Here is a 10,113-nt window from a genome sequence, read left to right on the forward strand (position 1 = left end):
ATACCCCATTAGTACCATCTGCAAGGCTTGGGCTGTGGTGTAGAGGAGGAAAAGGAGCCGCAGATAGCACCCCCTGGCACCGGGGTGCGTGAAGTGGGCAGCCTCCCACTAATTACAATCAATCAAGATCAAGGCATGGCAGATGAGTAAGCAGGTGGTTGGCCCATAAGAGGAGGGCAGAGCCGCCAAGAGAGAGGCTCCAGTAGCAATCCTCCTGTCACCCCTGTATTGGGAAATCTAGACAAAGGCACATGATCCATAGCAGCTGCAAACACTGCTTGCCACAGAAAACCTCCTAGGTCACTACTGTGTCTAGTCTCCTGTTCTTGCAGGAAACCATGACATCAATGAAGTGAGACAAATCCAGTTTAACTTCTGTTTGCCAAGTTTATTAGGGAATGAAGTCAGACCTTGATGTGTGCCATAGGAGCGCAAGAGCTGTATTTCAGCCTCCGAATGTTACGATTTTTTTTACAATTGTGTTATAACTCTTAGGACAGACATTTTCCACTAGTTTAAGCTTTGCTTATATGGGTAGCTTCAAAGAAGAATTCCAGAGAACCTCAGAGAAGAGTTCAGTAGGTGGTGCTATTGTTCTGCCTTAAGTCTGCTCCAACCACTCTTTTTTGACAGGTAGTAAAGAAATGACAGTGTCATAAATACAATTTCACGCACTGGCTAGCCCATCTATTTAATATGTAGAGAACAGATTTTCAGCCTTCTGAAGCATCACTGGGAAAGTGAAAACTCACTTTAAGGGTCTCTTACTTAGCTGGTTCCTGAGCAGATGAACCTATGGCCAGAGTGGTTTTCTTCTTGAGTCCTATTGTGAAGAGAAGTGACTGGAATCCCTCAGCTACTGCAGATGGGATCTTTCCCAAAGACCTGTGGTTTCTTAACTTCCACTGTTCTTGCCCTACCCAGCCAGGGTTTCCACTCTGGCTTGGCAAGACTGAGAAAAGCAGACCACCACCAGACCTGCTGATATGTGTGGGATGTGTCAGGGGTTTGATGTCCAGGTAGCTTTGTGAGATGAGCCAGGGTAATCCAGTGGTTTCAGCAGTGAATACAGGGAATCTAATGTAATCCTGGGTACTCTACCCACAGGGCAATAGCAGGCAACCTACAGCATGTCTACACCATGACAGGTTGTGTTACGGAGTGCTGCTATGAAAAAAACACCCCTTTGACTCATTTCTACTTTTTGAGTACTGAAAAATACAGCACTGCTCTAATGAGCATGCTTAAGAGAGTGGTGCTGTGTATACCACAAATGCTACATGGTAGCTTTTTGGCACTAGGCATAGGAAGAGCAGAATTGGGATCACGTTGCTCTGTAGAGTGGCCTGACTGAGTTCAGACAGGCCCTAAGGGTTCATGGTCCTACATCTCCAGTTGGGTCTGAGAGCTCCGCTTTGTTAACTTCTCTCTGCTGTGGTTTACCTATCTACAAACTGGATACGCAACATCTGTTCCACAGCAATCATTTATAGACATTTGCAAAGTGCTTAGGGATCCTAGGATGAAAACATCAAGAATGCTAAGCTGTGTCAGAACCAGAATGTAAACCACATTTATTCACAGACAAGTCTGTCTGCTGACTCTAATTGTACTAGAATAGGCACATGTCAGTATGATTATCAATACATCTATCTTGATCTCTTGTGATGTGCTTAAACAGATCAAGCTGAATCAGTGTGGGGAGTACAGTAATGGGGTGCTGCAACTTAAAAAAGGGGGGGGGCAAAAAGGAAAAAAACCATGGCGTAACAGTCTGTCTTATAGCCAACACTAAATGGGAGAGCCCCCACTGCAAGACTTGTTTTAATTAAGTCTATTTCAAACAGCAGACACACACTGTAAGAATTACTGACTACCTCTGCCAAGCATGCCATCAAATAAAACGGTGAAAGGGACCATTTACCAACAAATACAGCTGGTTATTATGGGGATTAATAATGACAGGCCTGAAAACAAAACAAAACAAAACAAAACTTAAAAAAAATAAAAAGCCTTGGGAACTTAAGTAAGTCCCACGCAGTTTCTTCTAAAGGAAATGAATGCAGAAACCATCAGAATCTTGTGGGTTAGTGGTTCTTTGGGATTTGGAGGTTTTGTAACATCTCATCCATTGGCTGAAGCCAGCCGTGGTACTGCAGATGCAATGAACCCTGATGTGAAATCTGATCTAATTAGCATCAGGCCTGATGGAGAGCTGTGGAGTGGGAACTGATGAAAGTTGACTGACTATTTCTGTTTTTTTCAACTCGCAGAAAGAGCTATGGAAAATGTGAATTGGCACCTTGCGTCTTGTTTAGCAGATGCTGGGATGCACACTCAACCAAGAAGCTGTTGGGTTTTTTTTCCCCCTGTTATTCCAACAGAGAGACCCTTAAAACAACCACAAAACAACCCCCTCCCCATGCCCTGCTCTCTGTACAGTTTTGTATGTAGCATTTCAGCTATCCTGGTGTTTGGCACAGTAGAAATGGATTGATTTTTTTTTTTCCTGTGTGATGGTAGCATTTAATAGGCTTCAGTGGATATTGAGAACCTGTTACACTAAGCACTATACTTGCACATTGTGGTTGGGGACAGACATTACACATAAACCAGTTTAAGTGATCAGAAACTGGTTTAAAGCTGTAACAGAACAGAAATTCAGTGTGCATAAGCCATTTAAAAATGGTTGAAACTGATCTGAGATAAACCTGGTTGAATGTGGTATCGGACTTAACTGATTTGAATCAAGCTGGTTTATACCATGTCTGTCCCAGACCCCTTCCTAGTTTAACTTAAACCAGAGTCCTCCAGCACCCCAGCATGCTCTCTGGGCTGAACTTTCCCCTCTGTTCCTCAGCCAGAGCAGGGACAGGCAGGGGTGGGGGTCTGGCCAGAGAGGGGTTTAATTCCCACCTCCCTGTCCTATCAGCAGGGATCTGAGCGGGGTCTGCCAGGCACTCCTCCATCACTGCTGCAGCAGTGGGCCAGTATGGCCCCTGAGCCAGAGTTTCTCCCCTCTACCTCCACTGGCCCTGGAGGACTGCAGCTGGGTCTGCCCGCCTCAACCACCACTGCTGCCAAGCAGCAGCATAAGCCTTTTCCTGTCCCCTCCACCAGATGTTGAAGGGAGGGGGAATAACCCCCATCCCTGCTCCTCCCAAGGGGCCCAGCTGGATAGCATCTTGCTGTGTACTTCCCCTCCCCCCTGCTGCTGCAGTGGGAAGGGGTAGGACCCTTGATGGAGGCAGCAGCCCTTGTCAGAGTGTCTGGGAGTTCAAGCCCCTTCCCAGTAGGGCACTGCAGGGTGGGCAGAGCTATGGCAGACTGCATGCAGGAGTACCAGACCCCAGAGGGGGCCAGATCCCTCCTAGCTCTCCCTCCCAACCCCCCATCTGCCACAGTGCTGAGGTCCCTAGCAGCTTTCCTACCCCATAGCACACCAGGAAATCATGATGGGCATCAGCACACATGGCTCTGGATAGAAGTCAGAAAGCTTCAGCCTCACAGCTTCTACCCCACACATGGATCTCTGGCTCCAGCTCTGGGATGCCTTGAGAGGTGGAAGGCACCTAGGTAGAAGGCATTAGTCTGGGGGCTGAATCTGGAACCCATGCACCAGGCAGAAGCTGCTTGGCTGAAGCTCCCCCTTCCCCTCCTCCCCACCATTCCCCTGCCTCCCAGAGTGGCACAGGAGTGGCAGAAATGGGAAGGGGAGTAACTGCTGCAGGAATGAGGAAGCTGGCTTGGCCAGCAGGGCTATTTTTTTTCCCTTTGCCTCCAGCTGTGGCTCCTGCCACACCACACAGTGTCACTCAGCACTGGGGGAAAATTTTCAGCCCGACTACTTCAGCACAGCTCAGGTTGAAGTGGCTGGGCTGAAGAAGCTCCCCCAGCCCTGAGCAGTGCTGTGCAGTATGGCAGGAGCTGCAGCTGGAGGTGAGGGGAGAAAAACAGCCTTGCCGGGCCAAGCCAGCTTCCCCTCGCCTGTAGCTGTTACTCCCCCTCCCATTCTTGCCACTTCTGAGCCGTTCCAGGAGCCGGCAGAGTGGAGCTTCAGCCTTGCACATGGAGCTCTGGCTGCAGCCTCTGACTGAAGCCTCCTGCCCAGCCACCTTCCAAGGCATCCAGGAGCTGGAGCCAGAGCTCCACACATGGGGAAGAAGCTTCCCACCCCGCCACCCAGAGTGTTGTGGTGAGGCGCAGAGTGGTGCAGCTGCGGCAGCTGGAGGCAAGGCGGGCAGCTGCAGTCCCAGGTGCTGCACAAGGCAGGGGGCATGATGGCGGCAGCTGCTGGGCTCAGGGCCTGTTGGCACCTCCGGGCTGGCCCAGGAAGCCCTCTCCCCAGCCAGCCCATACCTGGCAGGGCAAGACGCTGGCCAGCAGGGCCCCCTGGGGGGGACAGGGGTTATTACCCCTCCCTCCAGCATCCAGCAGAGGGGACAGGAGGGGGCTTATTCTACCACTCAATGGCAGCCAGGGTGGGCAGACCCAGCTGCAGTCCCCCAGGAGCAGTGGAGGTAGAGAGGAGAATAACCCCCCTCCCTGTCCACTCTGGCTCAGGGGCCACACTGGCCCACTGCTGCAGCAGTGAGGGGGGAGCACACGGCAGACCCAGCTTGGGTCCCTGCTGGTGGGACAGGGAGGGGAGAATTAAACCCCCCTCTGACCATTTCAGCCCAGGCTAGCCATGCCCACCCCCAGCTTCCCTACAGCTGAGAAACCACTCTAGTGCCCCCCAGCTCCTGCCTGAGCAACTACAGACATGTGCCTGCATTGCCTCAGTCCAGAAGGACCGTCTATCCTGTTACAAACTGGTTCACCCTAGGCAGATTAGACTAGCTTGCCTGGCTTGAATCAGTTCAGGCTCTGGCTTTTTGAATGTCTGTCCCTAGCCTCTCAGAGTCAGTCCATGTCTCAAAGAGCTGGCAGCCTTGACAGATACGAAATGCAAAAGGATAGGATGGGAACTGGTGGCACATAAAGGGGAAATTGACTTTCCTATTGTCAAACAGCAAGAACGATGGGAATAAAACTGGTCTCTTGTGTCTGTCTTCAGGTGTTGCATTTGTGCTTCATCAGTAATCTTGGGCCCACTGCTATGCTCAAGTAAACTGGTCACATGCAAACATCAATTGCATGTGTCACCACACAGTGCCCAGTTCTTCCAATCCCAGCTAGATGAATCCTTCATCTCCAACACCCAGTACATTATAAAAGCATGGTCCTTTCCTTGAAGAGATTACAAACTAAGGGCAGAGGTGAAGGGGAATGGTAGGCAAGCCACATCAGGCTGCACAGGAGAAGCAGTTTAATCTGGGGACGGTGAGGGCTTTGCAGAAGAGTTCAAGGAGATTACTATGTTCCAAGGGCCACCTAGAGGAGGGTAGGGAGATCATGGGGACAGAAGCTGATCAGTGGCCTGGCAAAGCTAGAATACTGACAGAGCAGAAGTAGGCAACCACAGGTTATATAGAATTTGATGAGTGAGGGTGGGCAGGGAAGGGCCAAACAAAGCAGAAGCATAAAGTCAACCCACACTCTTCCCTTAACAGGCATGCTGAAAAGAATGAGCATAGATAATACTTTGTAGGTTCCCTGTTTCTTTCTTCTGGCTGACTTTATCTGGTAGTTCAGCAGGGGGGTGCCAGAGACCCTGAAGCTGCTGGCATAACTTCCATTGGCTCTGGTCCTGTGTTTAAGCAATGGGAGGAAATTGGTGTAAAGATCATGGGTTGGGTTGGAAGCAGCAGTGGGAAAGCCACCTGCCTTGTCATGTGAGGCACAATGCTGGAAAGTAGGGTAAGGAGTAGGAGTCTGCAGCTAGGAGCAAGGAATATGCCTGTAGTGCATATTCCTCTACAGCTGCAGTGTCAAAACGTGAGTGAACATGTTTTAAAGCAGCATTATGTAACATGAATGCTGTTCTCCTTGGACCTGAGGAACTGAAGTGGGTTTTTTTGTGCTGCGTCCATCTCAAGGGAAATGTGTGTCAGAGTCTGTTTCTGGTTGTTCTTCAACATGTGTCTACACCAGGGGTTGGCACCATTCTGGAGCTGGAGGGCACTTTAATGGAGCTTAGCTCTGTGTGAGCTGCTTTCAACCTGGCCCATACTATCACCACTACTGCTGCCACTGGTGCAAGTGCAACTATAACTCCCTTCTCCACTGTGCTGCCTGGGAAAAAAACCCTGATGCTGAATCCACTACCACACACTGGGTAAAATGGGTCCATAGGCCTGAGGTTACTGACTCCTATCTATGTCATATAATGGAAGAAAGTGGATCACAGTTTGACCTGGCTAGTACCTTCTATTCATGAAATGTTCAGAATTTGAGCAGCTGTGGTGATGAAAGTGAAGGTGAACTTGCAGCGGCCTGGGGCTGTGCCTAGATGCCTTGCATTTTCTGTACTATACTGTTTCTCTAAGCACATAGCTTAGGGGTTGCCAACCTGTGGCATGTGTGCCACAAGTGGTACAGATAGCTTGTGTGTGTGTCATGCAGCAGTTAAGGAAGGAGTTTTGTGGTACTGTAGCAGAAAGGGCAGGGAGTAGAAGGCAGGATAGCGGAATAGTCAGGGAGCACCAGACAGGAAGCAGAAAGCAGAGCTACACATCAGACAGGAGAAGGAGATTCGAGTGGCACTGAGGGAGGGTATGAGGCTAATTTGTGGCACTCTAGCCAAAAAGGGTGGCCCCAGCTGATGTCGGCATACTTACTCTGTGATGAAGTCTCATCATGCTGGGTAATTCCTGTGGGCTTCCTGCCCACCTGTTCCCACAGGCATACTCCAAACCTGGAAATATGCTGACTCTGTAATCTTGTAATTAAAGCATTGGGAAAAGGGAGACCAATATTGCAGTCCCTGTTTCAGGGATTATTCACAATGCTGTATACAAAATAGAACCATTTCAACAGGCGTGATTAAGAGACTTGCAGAATGCCTTATAGCCTGGTGATTAGATCACTCTCCCAAGTTGTGAGTTCAAGTCCCCCTCACCCAGAAGAGTGCATTAAACTAAGATCTCCCATATCCCATGTGAGTGCTCTAGTCACTGAGCTACTGGATTGAAAGGGGTACTGTCACCATGATTTTGACATTTTTCTGAGAATGGAAGAGATAGGCATGTGGAGGGGAATGCTATAAGGCAATCCCTTAATTAAAGATTTGCTAATCTGCTTGCTTTCCTTAAAGATCATTGGTTGGTTATTGTATGTGCACCTCCACTTACAAAGGTCACTGCTTTTTATTTTATGCAGGGGATACATATATACATGCACATATAGGAGGCCAGGTATGGTACCAAAACCCAAGTCTTTCGGTCAGTCAGTTGGCTGTCTTAGCAAAGGAGGAATACTGAAATATTCATTTTAACCTCTTAGTGTAAGATCAGGTTGGTTTCACTTTATAACTTCCAATCTAAATCCATACCATGTCCAAGTGAAATGTGTGTGCCTGAAATAGTTAATTTATTGAAATCATTCACAATGATTGCTTTCTGTTCATTTTTTTTAAAAGAGCCATTATTCTCCAACTTTGCTTCTGTTTTTGTTTTATTTTTTTCATGAGAAAGTCCCCTCTTTCAATGCATCAAGTTTATTTGAATATCACCCTGCTGTCTGTGTACTTAGTTTGAGAGTAGGACACGCGTTTGAGTGACCTTGAAGCATAGTCAAACAAACATCCGAAGTGCTACATAAAGGCCACATCTACATATGCACTTTCCTGCAGAGTAGACTAATTAACTGTGGAGTAAAGCATCACTGTCTACATATGCAATGGTATTAGGCTGAAGTAAACTAATTTACAGCGGTGTAAAGTAATACTATCTTATGCTGGGATAATTTACTGAGATTAAACCGTTGTGTAGACACTGACCACAGGTGTACGTTGCACCCAGGTAGCTCAGCCAGCAGGGACCCAGACTCTTATCTGCTGCCTAGCCACACAACTCCACACTTTCAGCACCCTCATGCCCCAGGCGGGCCCTCCACCACCCAGCGCTGCCACCCAGAGACTGGGGCTGCCCTCCACCCCATGCCTTTTGCCAGCACAGGCTTGCTGTGTCCCGGTTCAAATTACTGCTGTCCTGATTTCACATGTAGATGATGCACCCAGGAATGGTTTACTTCAGCTCAAACTGTTCTGGAGTTTATTACTTTGCATTAATTTCATGCATAAACATACCCAGACTGGATTTTTTTATTCCCACTGCTCAGCACTTAATATAAAGTTAGCTAACAAATTTGGCATAATATTTAAAGAATTTGACTAAGCTAGGTTTTCAAAATAAAAAAGGAAGGTGGATGCTTTGGAGGAAACACTGAATCCAGATATTTGACCTGTTCTTTAGGACCCACATACTGCTGCTATTTACCCTAATGTTAATCCAAACTTCAGCTCTTACCATTTAAGTCTGGTTACTCACATTGCCAGTATTGTAGCAAGGGCAAAGTTCCTTAATATAGTTAGAGCTGGTTTGAAAATAGCATGTTTTTTTCTTTTTAAAATTCAGTGAAAGCACTTATTTTTACGGTTGCATTTTTTAAAATTATTTTTAGATTTATGGTAGCTGAAAACCAAAATTTTAATTATTTAAAATAATTTAAATATTTGTTAATACAAATTTTCATAGATTTCATAGACATTAGGGCTGGAAGGGACCTCGGGAGATCATCGAGTCCAGCCCCCTGCCCCAGGGGCAGGAAGTCAGCAGGGATCATAAGATCCCAGCAAGATAAACATCCAAAAGTGTCTTGAAGGCATTCAAAGTGGGTGCTTGAACCACCTCCGGCAGCAGTCTATTCCAAACCTTGGAGGCTCAGCCAGTAAAGAAGTTTTTCCTTACGTCCAGCCTGAAATGGTTGCAGAGGAGTTTGTGACCATTTGATCTTGTCACCCCTTAGGGCACTCTGGTGAACAGATGTTCCCCCAGATCCTGGTGAACACCCCTAATAAACTTATAGGTAGCCACCAGATTGCCCCTGAGACTGCAGTTTTCCAGGCTGAAGAGTCCCATGGCTCTCAGCCTCTTGTCATAAGGTCTGTTATCTTGACCTCTGATCATGCATGTGGCTCCCCTCTGCACTCTCTCAAGCTTCTCCACATCCTTTTTGAATCATGGAGCCCAAAACTGGACACAGTACTCCAGCTGCGGTCTCACCAAGGCCACGTACAATGGGAGAATGACTTCCTGGAATTTGCTTGAGAAGCATCTATGGATGCAAGCCAGCATTTTGCTTGCTTTACTAGCTGCAGCATCACATTGAAGGCTTGTGGTCAATCATGATCCCCAAGTCCCTTTCATTTGTAGTGCTAACCAGCGTAGCACTGCCAAGCCTGTAAGCATGCTGCACATTTTTCCTCCCAAGGTGGAGAACCTTGCATTTTTTGGTGTTAAACACCATCAGGTTCTCATCTACCCATTTCATGAGCCTGTCAAGATCTGCCTGGATCATTCTCCTATCCTCAGGTGTGGATGCTTTACCCCAGAGTTTGGAGTCATCGGTGAACTTGGCCAGCCTGCTTCTGACACCATGGTCTACATCACTGATGAAGATGTTAAAAAGTAAGGGCCCTAGGTCAGACCCCTGAGGGACCCCACTGGTCACAGGGCACCACGATGATTGACTTCCATCAACCACCACCCTCTGGGTCCTGCTGTGGAGCCAATTCCCCAGCCAGCGGATCATGGTGAGGTTGAGGCCACAATTAGTCAGTTTTGCCAAGAGGTGATCATAGGATACCAGACCGAAGGCTTTTTTTAAAATCAAGATACATGACATCAATCTCTTCCCCATTGTCCAAGTGATAGGTCACCTGATCATAAAAGGAAATGAGTTTGGTCAAGCAAGACCTACCCACAGCAAACCAGTGCTGGGTATCCCTCACGATATTGCTATCAGCTAGCCTGTATAAGATGGCCTCTTTGAAAATCTTTTCCAAGACCTTCCCCAGATAGAGATGATGGGTCTGTAGTTTGCCACATCCACTTTCCTCCCTTTTTTGAAGATAGTCACCACATTGGCCTTCTTTCAATTGTCAGGCACCAGAGCACCAGGAGTTCTCAAAGATCCATGCCAGAGGCTGAGCTATGATGCTTGCCAGCA

This window comes from Crocodylus porosus, unplaced genomic scaffold (assembly GCF_001723895.1).
Source record: "Crocodylus porosus isolate Cpor-Errol unplaced genomic scaffold, CroPor_comp1, whole genome shotgun sequence".
Classification (NCBI taxonomy): Eukaryota; Metazoa; Chordata; order Crocodylia; family Crocodylidae; genus Crocodylus; species Crocodylus porosus.